Source organism: Taudactylus pleione, unplaced genomic scaffold (genome assembly GCF_031769625.1).
Source record: "Taudactylus pleione unplaced genomic scaffold, aTauple2 ptg000404l, whole genome shotgun sequence".
NCBI classification, from domain to species: Eukaryota; Metazoa; Chordata; class Amphibia; order Anura; family Myobatrachidae; genus Taudactylus; species Taudactylus pleione.
In genome coordinates this window covers 250,000-270,104 of record NW_028284806.1, presented here as the reverse complement: position 1 = coordinate 270,104, position 20,105 = coordinate 250,000, and the positions used below count along the sequence as shown (strand labels likewise).

Genomic DNA, 20,105 nt, shown 5'->3' with positions numbered 1-20,105 from the left:
AGATGAGTCAATTGCCATTTTGTTTCCTTGGAGGTGTGCAATGCCATCCTCACTTGGGCTACTGAGGCTTCTAAACTAAGGTGGCTCTCACAAGCTGCAATGTACTATTGTTTTGGCTCACTCTTATATCAGATGACTTACATTCACGGCATCAGATGGGGTCTCTAGCTAGTTACATGTTCATATGATAAGGGATTCTGAGCCTGATCCAATAGTGCCCAGCTGAACGCAGATTCCCAATGTTCAGAAATACCAGACCCAATACATTAAACAAAATTTTCACGGGAAAAAAATATTTAGACCGAAATTTCAGCGTTCATTTTTCGCCAAAGAAAGCAACTTACGAAATGTTTTTCCCCTAAAGTATCATTAGGGTTCTGTAAGAAATCCCCACATTTTTACCGAAAAATTATGCTAATTTTTTTCCCATTTCTCAAGATGGAGAAAAGTTTTCTCCATTTTTACATGAAAAATTGGCCATAAAATATCGCTGGTGATTGAATCCGGCCCTCAGCTCGTGAGTAGATTTTAGGGAGTTAGTTTTTGTAAGGACTGAGTGACAAAGAGATGAAATTAGGCCTATAGTCCCGGGACTAAGGAGACAAAAAGGTTTAGTTGAGAGGCCTAGCGGGGAGTCTGGTCTGAAGGAAATGTAGAATTTGGTACAATGCAGAGAACAGGAGTTTAAGCTTCTGTTGAAGAACGAAGGTACCGGTGGTTCCTCTAAGTAACAAATCATTAATAAGTTGTACATTGGAATAAAGCCTATGAGAAAAACCGACAGGGTGTGTGCTATATTTTAGTGTATTATCCTGATGCCCAAAAGCCAGGGAAACCAGGGGCCCTGTGCTATCCAGTATTTTGTGTGGCCCAATCACCCTCCGGGTACAACGCAGCTCGAATAAGTAATACATGCAGGAGGCATGATGCCTCTGCTGCATAACCATAATTGCAAGGATGGAGTTGCAATTCCGTCCTAAGCTGAATCAGGTCCTTAGTTTTCAGCCTCCATACTGCAGAATAGTAAATTCAGTTGCTTGACACTAAAAACCAAATCCAATGTGTGGCAGGTTGCAACCTGCACAGAAAGTCGCACCTTAGTAAATGTTCTACCTAGGAGTCTACCAAGTCAATGGGAAAGTACTGTTTCTTGTTTACCTGTATCACATGTCGTGTATTGACCTTAATGAGAAATATGGCAGCAAGCTTAAATAACGCTGCATCTACTATTACATAATGACCATATATTTTATATTTAGGTAGAGTAATGCTGCCATCTACTGTCTAAAATTGATATTTGAGGGTTTTTATTTCTTATGGCATCTAAACCCCGTATAATGTTGTGCGTTGCTTTCTGGGAAGTCTCTCCAGTGTAATTCACTGCTGCAACCTGCGGTTCACTTCTGTAGAAGCAAATCTCTCTGGGGAATTGGTAGTGTCAGGTGGGTTTGACGATTTTGGTTAACAGAATACAAGATCAATTCTGAACATCGTCCTGTTAGAATTAACAAGCATAATTGTTTACCAATCGGTTCTTCCGCATTTCCATAAGGAAACAAAGCTTGTACCCATGCAGAAAGTAGCATGGTGGCAGGTGGCCTAAGCCTGTTCAAATACAAGGAAATACCAAGGAATCAACATCCTCCTCCCAACATGGCATCTGCAGCTGAAGATTCATCTACTCACAGAGGAGCACCAAGTTCAGCCCCGATGTGCATTATAATTAGAAATATATTAACGTTAGCATTGCCATGTTCTCAGCCAAATGTAATTGGGCCTACGGGGTCATGGCCATCAACACCACATTCAAAATGGTGGTCCACTCAGGTGGAACTTGGCAAAGAACACCAGTCAGTTTCAGATGGGGAGCTGACCACCTTGAGGCTTAAGGGTGGCTGCTCTTTCTTGATAATAAAGGAGCATAATCTAGGAATATATTGCATCTGTTCTGTTCCATGTAACTGGGAATAACATGCATTGCTAGAATTGGGCATCGAGAGGGACCATGGGCAGGTCTGTTGGTTGACTATATGGGCCTGTTCTACCACCAACATGGGGGGGTAGTTTATGTGTCTCATAATTTTCAATCTCAAACATTTCTCCAGGTGGGCACGCCAAACGACCATTACGCCTCCTCGCCCTAACTATGAAGATCATTTGCCCTTTGTAGTAGAGATGGGTAGTTCATGAATGATCAGTTCAAAATGAACTAATCTTCAAAAATGAACTAGTTCATTTAGTTCACAGCTCTGACAATGATCAGTTTATCAGGAACTAAAGCAAAATGGAAGGAGTTAGACACAGTGAGATAGAGCACAGCAGCTCCATTAGGATTACTCACTGTCTCACTCCCACTGGTTTTTGAGTTCCTGAATTTGATGCTGTAAAAGGAAAGTTGAAAGTACAACATAGCCCAGCAAACACAGTGTGAACCAAGGATGTAGCTATAGTAGGTGTAGAGAATGCGTCTGTTACGGGTCCAAGCTGCCTCTGGGGCCTGGCCCTCTCCCTCCTCCGAGTTATACTGCCATCTCCTCAGCCCCGGCTTTTCTGTTGTCACCAGAGTGCTGCTGCAGGGCATCTGGGCCCCGAGCTGATCTCAGCTACAGCCATCTCTAGCTGCTGCCTGCAGGTATTGTGATGTCACAATGCAGGTCACAGCCCTATATAAAGGATGGCCAGCTACTTGCAGCCATTTTGTGGTGACATTTTGTCCTACATGGATAATCTCTGAGTAGTTCCTGCTTTATTTAAGCAACTTTCCATAACGACTACTAATAAGGACTTTGGATAACATCTTCCAATAATTTCCTGAACAGAAACATCTTCAGGAAAATAATCTGAATAACATCTTCAGGTAAGGACTATATAACAAATTATGGCCCGTCACCCTTACCCCTTCAGACACCTTCCCACCATTCCATCTGCCATTTTTCAATTTAGAAACAATAGATATAGTAAATTATTCATCTGATATGACATTGCATGGCTTAAGATGGATACACACTTGTCCAATCCTCCGGGGATCCAACTCCTGAAGAGACTGTTGACACAATCCTACTGGAGGCCTGGTCGCAGTTCCAATACCCAATATATGCCTACACAGCTGTCCTATTTTTCAGCAGATCTCAGATTTACGTCTGCTGAAAGAGTCTCCTAAAAGGATTGCGTCAAAGTACACGCACCGTCCAATCTCTGGCAGACAGGCTGCCACTCACAGGCAAGGTCATAGCTACAGTATGTGCAGAGAACAGGGGGGGGGGATCCAGGCCACCTCTGGGGCTCTGCCCTCTCCATACACTGGGTTACACTGCCATCTCCTTAGCCCAGACATTTCTATTCTCACCAGAGTGCTGTTGCTGGACATCTAATGTCACTGGCTCAGCCGCCTCCATCTCTCCTCACTGATTGATCTAATAGTGAATCAAAGCCTTCATATATAACACCTGATATCATAAACATTTAGGATTAGGGAGATATCATTTTTTTTAGAAAATATATGTTTTTGTTTATAATACTAAATTTGCAAAGTGGGCCCTGTGGAAATTTTGCTATGGGATCCAGGGGTGCCGAGAGGGGGGAGAGCAGGTACCGCCAAAACTTTTCTGTGATTTTTTTATTTACCTAAGGGGGTGTGGCCACATGATTTGGCCATGCCCCCTTTTTACCCGGGCCCTGCGCGGCTCTTGGTGGGCCTGATGGGATCCCCAAAGGTTTTGCTATGACCCTGGTGACACTTGCTGCTGGCCCTGGTACTTGGTCCTGAACCTACCCGCTGTGCTAAATCTTATACTAGGTTTGTAGGTGCTACTGCATGTGCACTGCTTTTCAGCTCTTACATGGGAATCGGTATGAAAAGCAGATGGCTGAATAGCCACAGGTTCTCATACCGACACCGGAAGACCAAAGAGAGGACATCCCGATAGCGGCTGGTAAGTACTCTAACCCAACCCTCTCCCCCCGTAACCCTAAACTCCCCCCAGTGGTGCCCAACACTAAGTCCTCCCCCAGGATGCCTAAACCTAACCCCCCCTTCCCGCTCCCGCACCCTAAACCTAACCCTCCCAGGGGAGTTGCCTAACCCTTAAGTCCCCCCGGGGGTGTCTAACTCTCCTCCCCCCTCGCGGTTACAACCTAACTATTTCCAGATTACCTCGTTCGGAATGCCGAGCGCCGGGATTTTGGCGTAGGGCTAAAGATAGGCGTCAGCATTTCGATCCCTATCTTTAGTCCCGGGTCAGCCTTCAGGTAGCACTGCTGTGCTCAGACATTGTGAGGACTCTGTGGAGCTGATCAGTGGCGGATTTTACCCCGCAGTAAAATCCTCCACTTCAGTGAGCCAATGCAGACTGTGGTCCTCATTCAGATCCGCTCGCGAGCGCACAGCGCTCGCAAGCGGGTCGATGGTGGCCCAGTGCGCAAGCACGGCGTGCGCCATGTGCGTGCGCAAGCCCCATAGTGAGTGAGAACTTCACTCGCTCCGGGGCCCGCTTCAAGACGGGGCGGCTGTCGATGTTGATCGACAGCTCGCCCTGTTTTGTAGGCAGGTAGGGGGGGGGTGGCTGGACAAACGGAGGCGTTCCCGTTTGTGGGCGGCCCTACTGACATCACTCGTGATGTCAGTAGCGGACTTCCTGCTCTAATAGAGCAGGAAGTCCACTTGGGCTTGCGAGACCTGAGCCCCTACCACAGGGTCTCCTCACAAGCCCGATGGTCACAATAATCGCGACCATTGCCAGGCCACCCGCTAAACCTGTGGGTGGTCACCCACAGCTTAGCGAGCGGCCTGGAAGCCGGGTAAAAAAAACAAAACACCCCACCCTGATTCAGAGCGAGCGCCTCTGAATCAGGCCCTGTGACCAGAACCCAGTGTCATGCAAAGTGGCGCCACCACTGCTCATGCGCCAGATCTATTGTGCAGGCGACGGGACCCAGGCGCCCGCACGGCCAGACCAGCAGCCCCCTCAGGAGCAGCTGCTGGAGCTGATTGAACTAGATGGTCACAATGAGTCATTCTCCTGGCATATAGTTCACTGGCTCATTTAGTTCAGTGGCTCATTTAAATCACAAGTCACATGATACATTTGTTTCCCATCAGCTCTCATACATTCATCATGAGTTAGTACCTCTAAACTACCATGTGTGGCACTGCTGCGCTCAGACATATGCAACGCATGGAACTGAACTATATTGTCATGATTCATTCAAGTATATTAGTTCACAAGATAGACTTCTTATCAGCTCAAGACACAGGACCTCATTCAGAGTCTGTCGTTGCGGCCGCACGGTCGTACGCCACCGATGTTCGCTAAACTGCGCATGCGTAAAGTTCGCAATGCGCGTGCGCAAACTAGCTCTTACGATCACAAATTTCTCTCTCCTTGAACACAGCCAGGGCGGTAGTTTGAGTGACAGGATGAGGCGTTTGTGGGTGGTAACAGGGGAAGGTGCTTGAAAACGGGGGAGTGGAGATCCGAACGCAGGCGTGCCTAATTATGCGAACGGCGTTTTATGGGAGTGCATAATTAACAAAGTAGTATCATGGCACACGTGACATGGGAGGTTTGTACACTGACATGATCGTAGAGCTTAAGAGAGGGTATGGTCAACCTTATGCTCTACGACCAGTTCCGATGGTCGCGATTAATCCTTATATCCCAGGAGATGACGTGTGTGGTGAACGAGAAGGGGGCGTGATTTAGTCTTACGGCCGCTTCTTACTCTCGGTCGTTCAGCTAACGATCTCACCTTAGGACCGCAACTTGTGATCGCTTCATTTGCATATCCGGCCCCTTTCCCCTACGACCGAGCGGCCGCAACGACCGACTCTGAATGAGGTCCACAGTGCTGGATGCTACAGATGTGTCCTCACTCGTCTTTGCTGCTGTCGCGCCTAACAACCACTCCCGTCGCGATTGGTCCTGTGAGCCTCAGCATCGGGAGTCTTTTTTGTGTCTTTTTTTGCTGAAAATGCATCTAAGTAGCAATGTGAGTTGACTAGGACGCAGCAGGAGACTGTGTTGATGAATTTGATATGTGACACTTGTACAGTGTATCTGTGTGCGACTTAGGGCCTGATTCAGAGCCGCTCGTTAGCGGCCGCTCGTTCGCACCGAGCGATGTTCGCACATCTGCGCATGCGTACGGTTTATAATACGCATGTGGGAACCAGTCTGTGCGGCGGAAAATCGTTAGTTCGCTATATAGCGAATGCCTGCTAATATGAGTGACAGGAGGCGTATGTGGGTGGTAACAGAGGAAGGTGCTTGAAAATGGGGAGTGGAGATCCGAACGCAGGCGTGCTTAAAGGTCAAAGCGGGCGTTTTATGGGTGTGCATAATTAAAACAGCAGCGTCATTGACCACGTCACTTGGGTGTCTTTTAGCCAAAACTGCTCGCAAGATTGCAGTAGGAAAAACCAACCACAAGAATAGCGAGCAGTTCATACGCTGTTCGATGTACTCGATTAATCTAATAAATAGCGGACATGACGTACGGTGCGAGCGGCCAGGTGGCGTTTTTTTCAAATAAACGACCGCATGTTTTGTTCGCTCGTTCAGACATGGAGGCGTCAACAGACCGCAAAGAGCGAACGGTTCATTTGAATAGCCACCCCTTTTTCTGAACGAACGAGCGCTAAATGCGAGCGGCTCTGAATCAGACCCTTAGTCTCTCAATCAGCGTACGAACTGCTAAGATGCAACGATCGCAGCTTTATTCCACACCAAGTTCTGTTTTCAGACTCAGTCGCACACAGATATACAAGTGTCACATAGCAAATGAATCAGCACAGTCTGCTGGTGACGCACGTTGCACGAGATCTGACGGCTTATTCATGGCAGGCATATTGAGTGATGTGGCATATTGAGGCTAGATGAGAAAGGACACATCTGCATACCTCAAACATTTTAACATAGGGGGTGTGGCTTGTGAAAAAGGGGTGGAGTCTATGGAAAACGGGACAGAGCCTCGCGACTTCCCCCGTTTTCGTCACTTTGGGGGCGTGCCCAGCACTCGCCGAAATGCTGGGCAGCCCCAGGCAGTCCGTACACAAGAGAACTGATGCTGCACTCCTCCTGCACACCAGCAGAGCAGGGTTTGTGCTCTCCCCAACTCCCCCCCCCCCCAGTTGGGAGGTATGCATCTGTATATACTGTAGTTCAGTTTACTCCGCAAGACATAGGGGGAGATGTATCAAATATTCCAAGAGCGATCAAATGGAAAAGTTGCCCAAAACAACCAACCAGCTTTTGTCATATGCTAGATAAATGACAGAAGCCGGCATGTACAACCCCCTACACCATCACACCCATTATCTCCCTATATACTGAAAATTAGAGACATTGTATAATTTTGAAAGGAAAACAGAAATGCAATTAGAATACTTATGATGTATAGCAGACTGAGGGCCTGATTCAGAGCCGGACGCTCTGAACGAGCGCCCGCTCTGAATCAGGGCGTTTTTTTTTTTACCACCCACAGCTTATGCGAGCAGCCATGATGATGGTCGCAATGGTCAAGACCATCGCGACCATCGGGCTTGCGACGAGACCCTTGCGGTAGGGTCTCGTTGCCGCAAGCCCCAGAGTGCTCACTCCCACTGACATCACTTGTGATGTCAGTGGTGCCGGCCCCAGACGGTAGGCTGTCCCATGGGAACGCCTCCGTCTGGGCCGACACGCCCCCGGCCCGCCCACCAAAGGGGGCGTGCTGTCACTCAACATCGACAGCACGCCCCCTTTGGTACGAGACCCGGAGCGACGACTTGGCCGTCGCTATCCGGGTCTCGTGCATGCGCACGACGGAGCCAGCTCCGTCATGCGCACTGGGCCACCATCGACCCGCTTGCGAGCGCATAGTGCTCACGAGCGCATAGTGCTCGCGAGCAGGTCTGAATCAGGCCCTGTGTGCCAGCTAAGCAACTGGGCATCATCGTGCTGTAATGGTGGTAGGCCTATGTTTATGTGGAGGCCTGGAGCTGTAGTCCCCAGACCCCAAAAAAGTGACACGTTACAATATTCTGAATTTGGGGCAGATGTACTAAGTCTTGGAGAGGGATAAAGTACCAACCAATCAGCTCCTAACTGTCACTTTACAGGCTATGAATTAAAAAATGACAGGAGCTGATTGGTTGGTATTTTATCTCTCTCCACGGCTTAGTACATCTGCCCCTTGGGGTCTTTCTCACTTGTATATTATGTAAGTAAAAATTGATAACAAAAATTATCAGTATTAATGTCATTAATATTGCAGAACTAAACATGTCACTCCTAGTTTGATGTATAAGTAATTGCTTTTTTAAAAAACAAATATTTAAAGATCAGACATATTAAACATATCTGACCACTTGAACAAGACTATGACTCATCCAATGAACTAGTAGTAGAAATAGCTAGTTCTATGGGCCTGATTAACGCATGCTAGGGGAGATTATCGCACATTTGCGTATGCGTCAAAGTACGCATGCGCGAACCAGTCACTGCGGCCGGGAATCGTGTGCTCATAGTACACAAACTGGACGCTAATTTGAGTGACAGGTAGCGCCGTTTGTGGGTGGTAACAGGGGAAGGTGCTTGTGAACGGGGAAGTGGATGTGTGGACGCAGGCGTGTCTGGGCGTCTAAACGGCGTTTTAGGGGTGTGCATAATTAGCAAAGAAGCGTCATTGTACACGTCATTTGGTTGTTTTTTAGCCAGCAGTGATCGCAGTGCTTGCGGTGGGGTAGGGTCTACCTCAAGCACTGCGTGCAGCTCCGATGGCTCTCGATGTTACCAATTAATGACATACTTCTTGGAGATGACGTGTGCTAAGTAAGAAAGGTGGGCGTCTTTATACTGGCACGCGTTCGCTCTGCCGTCGCTCTCTAAGACATAGAGGGCGTCCTTCCACCAGACAGTGCGATCGCGGCATTTGCATACCCGGCCCCTTTTAGCTGCGTTAGAGCGCAGCTTAGCGTCCGGGTCTGAATCCGCTCCTATGTTTCCAATCACTGCTCTCTGCACTGTTCCAGAGCCAGTGAAATAATGAACTATGGGTCTGATTCAGAGCCGAACGCTATTTGCGGACGGTCGTTCTGAAAAAGGGGCCAGATATTTAAATTAAGCGCTCGGCCTTTGCGCTATGTTGACGCCTCTATGTCTGAACGAGCGAACAAAACGCACTCGCTATTTTGAAAAAAACGCCCCCTGGCCGCTCGCACCATACGTCATCTCCGCTATTTATTAGATTAATCGAGTACATCGAACGGCGTATGAACTGCTCGCAGTGCTTGTGGTTGGATTTTCCTACCGCAATCATGCGAGCAGTTCAGGCTAAAAGACAACCAAGTGACGTGGTCGATGACGCTGCTTTGTTAATTATGCACACCCTTCAAACGCCCATTTTGACCGTTTGGCACGTCTGCGTTCGGATCTCCACTCCCCGTTTTCAAGCACCTTCCCCTGTTACCACCCACAAACGCCTCATCCTGTCACTCATATTAGCAGGCACTCGCTATTTTGCGAGCACACGATTTGGGACCGCACTGACTGGTTCGCGCATGCGCATTACAACCCATACGCATGCGCAGATGTGCGAACATCGCTCGGAGCGAACGAGCGGCCGCTTACGAGCGGCTCTGAATCAGGCCCTATATGAACTACATAAATGATTCTTTTGTACTAATCTTTTGAGTGAACTAGATCATAATGAACTGATCACCAAGATGAACTAGATTTTCCATCACTATTTTGTAGAGCCATCTGTAGTACACTCCATGATCTTTGACATCTCAATCTTAAGAGTTATGATATAGGAAATCAGTAATACTTAGAGAGTTGCCTGCCTGAGAGATGGTTTAGATGGAGTCAGGTGACTCAAGCAAGCGGATTGAAGTAGAGAGCCTCCATGTCTGGAGGAGGCCACGGTGCATTGGTCTGTTCCATCACCTTATTGGACCAAGTGGTGGCGGCGACGGGTAAACTTCTCGAGATTACCAGCTGCATGAGATTGCTACTTTATCAGACCACACTTCACTAATATGTGTGCAGTTGGTCAAAGGGGTAATGAGAGGTTCCCTATAGCAACTATTATTTTGTGAGGGCTAATCTGAAAAGTTGGGGAGGTATGGCGGGTTGGACGTTCTGGTTTAACTATGAAAAAATGTTGTGCCCTTTTATATAGCTTATTGATCCTCCTAACCCTTATCTTTCTTCTTACTTACATGCCCTTCTTTCCATGCGGCAAATGTAATAGTTGGCGAGACGCAGGCATCAGCGAGTTCCTTTTGAGTTTTCCTGATGTTTTAAAGGGGCAATAATTTAAAAGGCAAACCCAATCTGGCTTTGCCCTTTAAATGATTGCCATTTTAAAAAATAGGAAAGACTCACCGATGCTTGCGTTGTGCAGCATTATAATGACATTTACCTATATATTAGTGATGAAACAATTTATAACTTTCCTTAAAGTGCACCATAGGGTATATTTATTGGGGCGTGGAGATAGGTGACAGGATTTAGCTCAGCTCCCACACCCTGCCTGTTAAATCTTTTTTTTGCTGCCTACCAGTAAATAAACAGCTAGCTTACTCCACATCGGCTAGCTGCCCACTTTGTCTACCCAAAGCTTCCTTATATGCTCTGTGGAAGCTTCTACACCCGAGATCCAGGTCTCTGCTCCTACCTAGGTGAAACCTGTAGCCATCTTGTGGCCCTGGTGTGGTCTGATCAGCTTCAGTGACACCCCTTTTAGCCCTTCTGGATTTACCATGCTCATCTCCAAGGAGGTTGAGCGGTCGGATCATCCCTTGGGCCGCCTTCTTTGACCAGCCAATAGTGAGTTCCACTCTGGCCAGATATGGTCTCCTGTCCGGGAGCATCCTTTCGTCCGGTGACACTCTGTCCTCCATCATCCTCTCCTCCTGGAATCAAGCCCTGTAGCTGGTTCAGTCCTGCCCCGGAGTTCCCACCACTATATGCTGGGGTGATCAACCAGCTTCTCTCTGCAAACTGGAGCCATAAACTCTCCACCTCCTTGTACCTGTGGCAGCAGATACTGGTCTGGGTAACCATTCCAGCGCTTGTCCCGTATGTAATCCACCTGCTCCTGATACCCAGCTCTATACACAGAGCGCTGTGTGGCATTGCTCAGCCTCTCTGGGATTCCCTTGCTTGGCCTTGTGCCGATTCCACACCCCCTCCTTGCTCTCCATGGTGGTCTTACCTGCCCTGCTCTCCTCCATAAAGTCCTTCCGCAGAACTGCTTTAGGATAGTTTGTTTTTTTTTCTTTTATCCAGTATTGTAAATTAGAAATATGGAATTGTTTGATACTCTAGTTTTGTATCACGATCGGTGTATTTATGCCGTTGTTTGTTGTGCTACTGTTGATTGTGGTTATGTTTGATATGTGTATTTACTTATTTCTATGTACACCTTTTTTATTGTTTTCAAGGATAGTTTTAAGCCGCCCATACACGGTGCTATATGAACCTTACGACGCGACGGGGGATCCGATGGCCAACATATCGGGCGGTCCTCACACACGGTGTGATTGGGTGGCCGTCCGACCTATATGCCGGCACCCCCTCCCCCCACATAGCGCTGCATGGGATCGCACATCGCATCCCCCAGATCAACTGAACCTGCAGTAAGATCTGGAGGTGCGATGTACGACCCCAAGAGAGCGCGCACTTGCCGATATCATGCCCATACACGGTACAATATAGCAGCAAAATCGTACCAATCCGTTGGATCGGCTACTGCTATATCGCACTGTGATTTGGCACCTTTAGTCCTAGACTTTATTGGCCCTTTCATCTGAATCTAAAAGTAGATCCAAGCCTCCTTTCGCCACTTATACCTAAGACTGTGTCCTCCAAAGCACCGTGCTGCATGTGTCATGTCTTATAAAATTAAGAAATCAGCAGCCGCTAATGTGTCAAGCATTTTCAACACTAAGGCCCTCATTCAGAGCCGTACGCTCTGAGCAGAGCGCACGCTCTGAATGAGGGCCGCCCTCCATAATTCTGGAGCGTCCTCCTGGACGCTCGTATAGCTGTGGGTCACCACCCACAGCCTATACGAGCGTGCAGTTTGATGGCCGCGATGGTCGTGACCATCGCGACCATCGAAACTGCGAGCCGGAGCCTGCGGTTGAGGTTTTCAACCGCAAGGCCCGGAGTGATTTTGGCTCTATCAGAGCCAAAATCACTCCCACTGACATCACTAGTGATGTCAGTGGGCCGGCTTCTGACGGTAGGCGTTCCCTTGGGAACGCCTCCGTCAGGGAGGCACGCCCCCGGCACGCCCACCAAAGGGGGCGTGCTGTCAATCAACATCGACAGCACGCCCCCTTTGATCAGACACAACGAGCGAAGGACTTTCCTTCGCTCGTCGCGTCTGGCGTATGCGCACGACGGAGCTCCCGCCGTCGTGCGCATGCGCAGTGCACAACATCGACCCACTTGCGAGCGGACAGCCGCTTGCGAGTGGGTCTGAATCAGGCCCTAAATCCATACAATTGGTAGAACAATCTAGTTTCTCCTGTCCAACATCTCCTACAGAGTTGGAGATAGACGCAATTTTGTCTAATCTGGTGGATAGAATTAAATTTACTTTCCAGCAAGAGCTGAAAAAGGCTGTGGACGAGTTCAAATCTGAGAAAGCCGTCCTTCAGACTAAGACTGATGACCTTCCTTTTCCGAATGGAGATTCACGATATGAAGGATAAACAGGAAGACTAAGACCTTCATTCAGAGGCGGCCGTACGGTCTACGACCGCCTCGATGTTTGGCCAGTGCGCATGCGCACGAGGGAGCCGACTCCCTCGTGCGCATGCGTGAGACCCGCTACGACCGACAGCGACGGTCGTAGCGGGTCTCTTCCCAAAGGGGGCGAGCTGTCGATGTTGAGTGACAGCTCGCCCCGTTTGGAAGGCGGGCCGGGGGGGTGGCAGCCCAAACGGAGGCGTTCCCATGGGAACGCCTGCCGTTTGGGGGAGGCCCCACTGACATCACTAGTGATGTCAGTGGAGAGCTTCCGGCTCTGACAGAGCCAGAAGCTCTCCGGGGCTTACGACAAGTGAGACCCTACCCTAGGGTCTCGTCGTAAGCCCCGATGGTCGCGATGGTCTCTGACCATCGTGACCATAACCAGAGCGGTCATTAGAGCTGTGGGTGTTAACCCACAGCCTAACGACCGAAACAGAGGCGGGCGGTCAGGATGCAAGCGGCCGCCCAGTTTCTGAGCGACCGCTTGCATCCTCCGACCGCCTCTGAATGAGGCCCTAAGTGTGGCCGGGTTGTTGTCCAGTTGCTGGTTCCCCCACATGGCTAAGGTGGCATCCGAAGCACTTAAGGGGTTAACGCTCGTGCCATGGCACCATTTAAAAAAAGATAAATAAATTGTTTATTTTTGGATTTTGAAAACTTACACCCACAGAAAATCAGTAGGCAAAATAAATAGGAGACATGACAAGTGTGCAGTAATACAGCAAAGTATATAGATCGGGCCAGCAGATAAGGAGGCATAAGATAGACATAAGACATAGATAAACATAAGATAGAAAAATACAAAATAAGAAATATGGGAAACCCAGCAAAAACACAGCAACGTAAACACAACACAAACAAAAACAAGCGGCTCAAAGACTTAACATCTAACATAACTGACAGGTAACAACTTCGCAAAGAAACAAAAGCAGGGGAGTAGTAACTCTCACAATACAAACAAATGACATACACTAAAACCCCATAGTGCATAGAAGTAATGAAGCAGGTACCCGTAGGTGCCATTCAGGCCCACGCAACACTAAACCAAGAGAGTGGTAGGTAACAGTATGAGAAGTAGAAGCTCATCTCTGCAACAAGGATCATTGCATTGCTCTATCTAAAATAAACAGATAAGGATTACCCCATCACCCGACCGGATCTCTCTGATGCCAACCTGCCTACATAAGGCAGGCGTATCAAAACATTATTATTAAGAATAACAAAGCACAAAATAGCCATAATCTCTAAAACATGGACAAGAACACAACAGTAAACACCCTCCCCCAAGTACCCCCCAACTTATGGCACACCTAGATCTCCTAACAAACCCCCTCTAACTACATTACCTAAGCCCTCAATACAAAAAGGTGAGGGCAACTAAACCCGTGTATCCTAAGCACATGGGCCCTCATTCAGAGGCGCTCGCAAGAAGCGAGCGCTCGTTCTGAATGTGGGCGGCCGCTTGTTTTTTTTAGTGCGGCCTCCTGGTCGCTAGCTAAGCTGTGGGTTACCACCCACAGCTTTAGCGACCGACCAGGTTGATGGTTGCGATAGTCAAGACCATTGCGGCTTGCGATGAGACCCTAAGGTTGGGTCTCGGCAACCGCAAGCCCCAGGGAGCTTCCTGCTCTGATCGAGCAGGAAGCTCCCCACTGACATCACTGCTGATGACAGTGCAGCCGCCCACAAAACGGCAGGCGTTCCGTCGGGGACGCCAGCGTTTGTGTAGCCACCCCCCGCCCCACCTACAAAACGGGGCGAGCTGTCGATGCTTTTGTAGTGAGCTCCGGAGCGAGAGAGTTTCTCTCTCGCTCCGAGGCTTGCGCACGCGCAGTGCGGACGCTGCGTGTGCGCAGGGCCTTAACATCGACCCAGTTGCAAGTGCTCAGCCCAGGATCAAAGGGGCAAAAAAGAGTCTCCATAAGGTAATAAATAAAAAATATCTAATCCTACTACAAAAACTAGGCAAACAGAAAAATCAGAAGGATAAATACACAGATCAAAGACCAAGCCCCGGGGGACCGTCAAATACTAGCGAGTGTGAAAAAAAGACAGAAACAGGATATAACAGTAATAACAGAATTTTAAAAACAGATGCAAATAATGGAGCATTAATAAGACAGGCAGACATAATCAAACGAGGATGATATTTCAAATGCATTTAAGGTACCCCATCCCGGAATACACAGTCCAAACCAGGCCATCAAGGAGGGTCGTAACACCACAGAGTCTGTAAAATAAGACATGCTGCAACTTCTTGGGCAGGATCAAAGAAATGGGAGCGGTCTTCAAAAAGCCACCCAGAAAGAAGCAAGAAATTATTTAAAATTATGGACAGCTGAATAGAATTCTTGGATGTCCATTACTCCCTGGCCACCAAATTCAGCAAATGGAGGTTGAATTGAGACTTCCTTTGATGACAGGAAGTGGTTTCAGGCATGACACCTGCTGAGATTCCAAGGGGGTCAGCCGGGCAATGACAGGAGCATTATAGCCCTCATTGGTGGAAAGACGATTGTCAGTATGAGCAATCCGAACCCATGGTTGTGGCATAGCTTGACGCACCATATAAGAGACAACTCAACATGCAGTCCGGATCCCAACAAGAACACCTACAGGGCTGCAGGAGGAGGCCCGGTGAGGAATAGAGGCAAGGAGGAGTCTCGGTGCAGCCACAGGATATGTCAGCAGCATTTACAGGCTGGAGAGCTTAACCATTCCTGTCCAGGCCACGTCCCCAGTGGCGCCACTTTAAAATGAACTAATCGGTGCCAATTTCAAATAAAAAAGTTGGCGCCAGGTGCCATGTGTAGAACTTGTGTGCCGCAGCCGGGTCAACCTCTGGCAGCTGCGGCAAAGTAATGGTTAAAGTCCCGGCACCAAGGGAAGTCAGAGAGGTTACAATCGTTTCCTTTTTTGTTGTATGCACCGCATCACCTCTGGCGGCTGCGGCTAGGCAGTGGTTAATCTCCCAATGGAGTGTGCACAGAACCACTGCAGGGGTACAGGGAGAGCTGGCTCCCAGTGCGGAGAAGAAGCCCAGCCTGGACCAAGTCCATGACTGTGACGGTATATGTTTAACAAACGGGGGAAAGAAAAAGAGCCACTGCATCCAGGACATAGTCCCAGGCTGCAGGGTTGAGTGCCACACACCGGGGACCATGAGTCAAGCTCTAGGGGCCCCAGCACTAAAGGTGCATCAGGTTTTCCCCCCCTCCAGACTTGCTGGCACCTGGGGTGTGTTTACCTATCCAGGTGGTCTCAGGAACAGCAGAATGTCCACTCCCCATTGTTTCTTTAGGGACAATGTTAAATGTGTGCATGCACAGCACATGCACTTAGCTTGACAGGTTAAGGGGCCCACGGTGGGCTATCCCCCTGCTGTAGCATTGTGTTAGAACTGGATTAAAAAAGGGGCCTGCGAGCCCAGAATGTATGTATGTATCCTCTGGCCATCTCGGGAGGAAAAAACTTCTGTAACATCTTGAAAGCTGTGGAGCAATAAGCATCTACTTGCTTCAAAACGCCTGCATCTGCTTGCATCCTGTGATCACCAGAATAGCACAAAAATGCTATTTTTCTCTTGGCTTTGAGCCCAGTGTCTCCAAGCTATAACCCTCTGCCAGCTACTCAGTGTAGACTGGTCCATAGTAAGGTGGGAATTGGCCTACATTACCCAAGAAGTGTTGTAGCAGCGTGCCTAGAAGTAGGCAGTTCCAGGTGCCAATGGTAGGAGCCTGTGTGGAACAAGAGGTTCCAGGTGCCGGTGTAGGATCCTGGTGGTGGCGAGTTACCCACCCACTACGCAGTCGTCAGTAACAGGCAGTTACTGACAATGAGAAGGGAATCCCTAGGAGTGGTGGAGTGAGCCCTCAGGTTACTCAGGGAAGAGTAACCACCTCCTATACTATATAAGTGTAAAAAATCTGTGATCGACTGGCCGAGTGAGGTCCTACGTGACTAAGATGAACATGACTTTCTGTTTGATAGGGTACATCGGGCACTATGCTCCAAGCCCTCGCCCCGACAGAAACCTCAAGATATCATTACAAGATTGCATTATTTTCATACAGAAGAGAGGATTATCGCCACGACAAGGGACAGTCCCTCTATAGATTTGAGACATGCACATTCGAATTTTCCAGGATCTTCCTCCCATAACCAAGGTGCTATGAAAGAATATTATCAAATAGCGGTAGAATTTCCCCTTTCAGCTACAAATCATGGCGGCCAACACACTATACACGGCTAAGACTCTAGAGCAAGGCCAAAAATATTTTGGAGAAGTTGGGCATTCTTCCAGAACCTCCCCCCAGCCTCCTTGGTTGAGCGGTTCTCCTATACCACAACGGTTATATTTATTAAGCAGCCGCTTTTTTTGTTAAAGCCGCTGGTTCTCGGTGCCTTTGACCGCTGGATTTAAAAGAGCAATAGCAAAATAGGCAATATCAGTCTTCTTTTGCATTTTGTTACTAATGCCCTTTTATATTCTGTGGCCAAAGCCATTCAGTAAAGAACATTTTATAGACTCTATTTGGTCAACACAGATCGCTATTATATTCGGTTTTATACCTTGTATGTTAGGTTTGTACATTTAAACGAGGCGCCATTGTTGTCATAAGTTTTATGTCACGTTTATGTGCAGTGTTGGTGGTATCCTCCATGAAGACAGGAGCGCATCGTTGATGAGCTCTTGGGATTTACAAGTATTTGTTAAGATCCTAAATGATTGAAAGCCAGGGATCTTAGAGGGAGATTGATCAACTCACATTGCATTTTTGGCTTATATATGTATATATCGCGAGTACTTGATAACTGTGCTGTGGTCGGGCAGGGTTGCATAAAATTAAAACTGATTTATTTGATTTAAATAGGGTTTTTTTTATTACATTTTTTTTTTTTAAATAAACGTTTAAGAATTTAAAATGTTTACTTAAACATTTTTTTAATAAAAAATCCTATTCAAATTAAAAAAATAATAATTATTTAAATCAAATAAATCAGTTTTTTTTCATAAACCCGGGAAGGACCCTAGATACCCTGATTCCTATAGGCCAATTTCTCTAATTCCCACAGATGCCAAAATTTTGGCTAAGATCCTTTCTATTCGGCTAAACACTGTTATTACTTCGATTGTTCACCCAGACCAATCAAGATTTATGCCAGGCAAGTTGACGTCGGAGAACATTAGAAGGCTGCACACTCACTTACAGGCCTCCCATGGCGAGGAATCGTCCTCTGTTATTGTGTCATTAGATGCTGCAAAAGCATTTGACTCTGTGGAGTGGCCCTTTCTGTGGGAGGTCATGTTATGTTTTGGGTTTGGGCCGGTGTTCTTGAAATGGGTAAAGCTTATGTATGCGAACCCTACTGCCAGGGTGTCAGTGAATGGGTTTATCTCCCCATCCTTCCCCCTGTCTCGGGGCACAAGACAGGGTTGCCCCTTGTCCCCAACCGTTTGCATTGGCTATTGAGCCGTTAGCCTGTATTATACGTTCTCACCCTGATATTATAGGTCTACAATTGGGTAATAGAATGGAAAAATTTTTCTTATATGCAGATGATTTATTACTTTTTTTGTCTGACTATGTAACAGCTATGCCTGTGGTTCTTCAAGTCATAGAACAATTTGGAATCTTTTCTGGTCTTAAGATAAACTGGGACAAATCATCTATCCTTCCTCTTAGGGGGTTGTATCCGACTGTTCCCATTGTCACTCTCCCTCTCTGTTGGGTAAATAAATTTAAATATTTAGGTATCTGGATAACTAATTCCCCAAAGGACTATATAGTATTGAATGTTGAGCCCTTGTTTGTCTACTTAAAGGGCAAACTTCAGTCCTGGCGCTGGCTCCCTCTTACCGTTACTGGTAGAATTAACTTAATAAAGATGGTGTTGCAGCCAAAATTTGTGTACGTTTTGCAGCATTCTCCTGTTTTTATTACAGATACATTGTTTAGGCGTTTGAATAGTCTTCTTTCTTCATTGGTCTGGGTGAATCGTCGACCACGTATTCAATTGGCAGCTCTGACCCGATCTAGGTCTGGGGGAGGTTTGGCTCTTCCAAATTTCGGTTATGGCTTCAAGATGACTCCCCTAACGCCCTGCACGTTTTGTTGGTTTCTCAGATTTTCCCTAACTTTACACCATTACAGGCCTTGCTTGCGGGTAGAATTATACAGAAAGGCCCTCCCCTGTTGATGCAAGCTATTAAGATATGGAAATTGGTATCTAGTATTCTACAGTTTACGGGATTAGATCCAGACACTTCTCTATGTAGTTATCGTATATTACCTGAACTGGCCTCTTTACAGCTTGAGGTGACATGGGGTTCTAACGGTGTAACTACATTGGGTCATTTATATGACACTTCAATTCTTAAATCTTTTGCACAACTCCAAGAAGCTCATCATCTCCCTCAATCATATTTCTATAGATATTTACAATTACGGCATGCTCTCTCGGCTCAATTTTCAGATGGCCCTCCTCTAATTCAAATATCCCCATTGAAGTCATTCCTTTTATCTTTAGGTCCCCAGAAGACGCTTTCTTACTTATACTCCTATATATTGTCTTCTTATCATAAGGATAGTTTACCACATCTTAGATCAAAGTGGGAGAGATATATTGGCCTTATAAGTGATACGGAATGGGATAATGCTCTAGAAGCTCCTCGTATTTCCACGACTTCTATAAGATTTCAACAGATTCAACTGTTTATTCTACACTGTACCTATTTAACTCCTGTTCGTTTGCTGAAATTTGGGGGGAGAGCATCTGACATATGCCCTAAGTGTAAAATTAGTAGCGGTACTTTCTGGCACCTTCTATGGGATTGTCCTGTGGTTAGCACTTTTTGGAATAAGGTTCTAAGAGTTTTGTCCAATACAGGTATTGCTCCCACTTTAGCTACGCCATTGACGTGCTGTTTAGGCTCTATGGACGATGAGGTAGTGGACAGATATCTTAAACAATACATTGTCAATATGTGTACACTAGCTAAGGTATGTGTGGCTCGGTCGTGGATGGCTCCTACAGGACCAGATTATAATGCTTGGCTGTCCTTGGTCCGTACCACTGTTGAACATGAAAAACATGTGTTTATTTGTCGCAAAGCTGAGAAGAAGTATGAACGTATCTGGAGCAGTTGGCTTAAATCCTGTTATGCCCGTGCACTGCCTAATGATTGACCGGTATATTATTGTTAGGATAATGAGGTAGATTATTACTTTGTTGGAGGTAATGTGCTGTGTGATAAGTTGAGAATTTATTGGGATCTAGTCAGGGCCGCAACTAGGGGGGGGCTGGAGGTGCACGTGCACCGGGTGAGCCGCTGTACCTGGTGCCAGTGACCTCCAG

At 47.3% G+C, this 20,105-nt stretch overlaps 1 protein-coding gene across 1 annotated transcript in view; it reads right to left on the bottom strand.

Annotated features, from left to right (window-relative positions):
* The window catches only part of LOC148506435 (uncharacterized), a 97,022-nt gene that overhangs the window by 20,333 nt on the left and 56,584 nt on the right, over window positions 1-20,105 (bottom strand). The window lies entirely within an intron of this gene.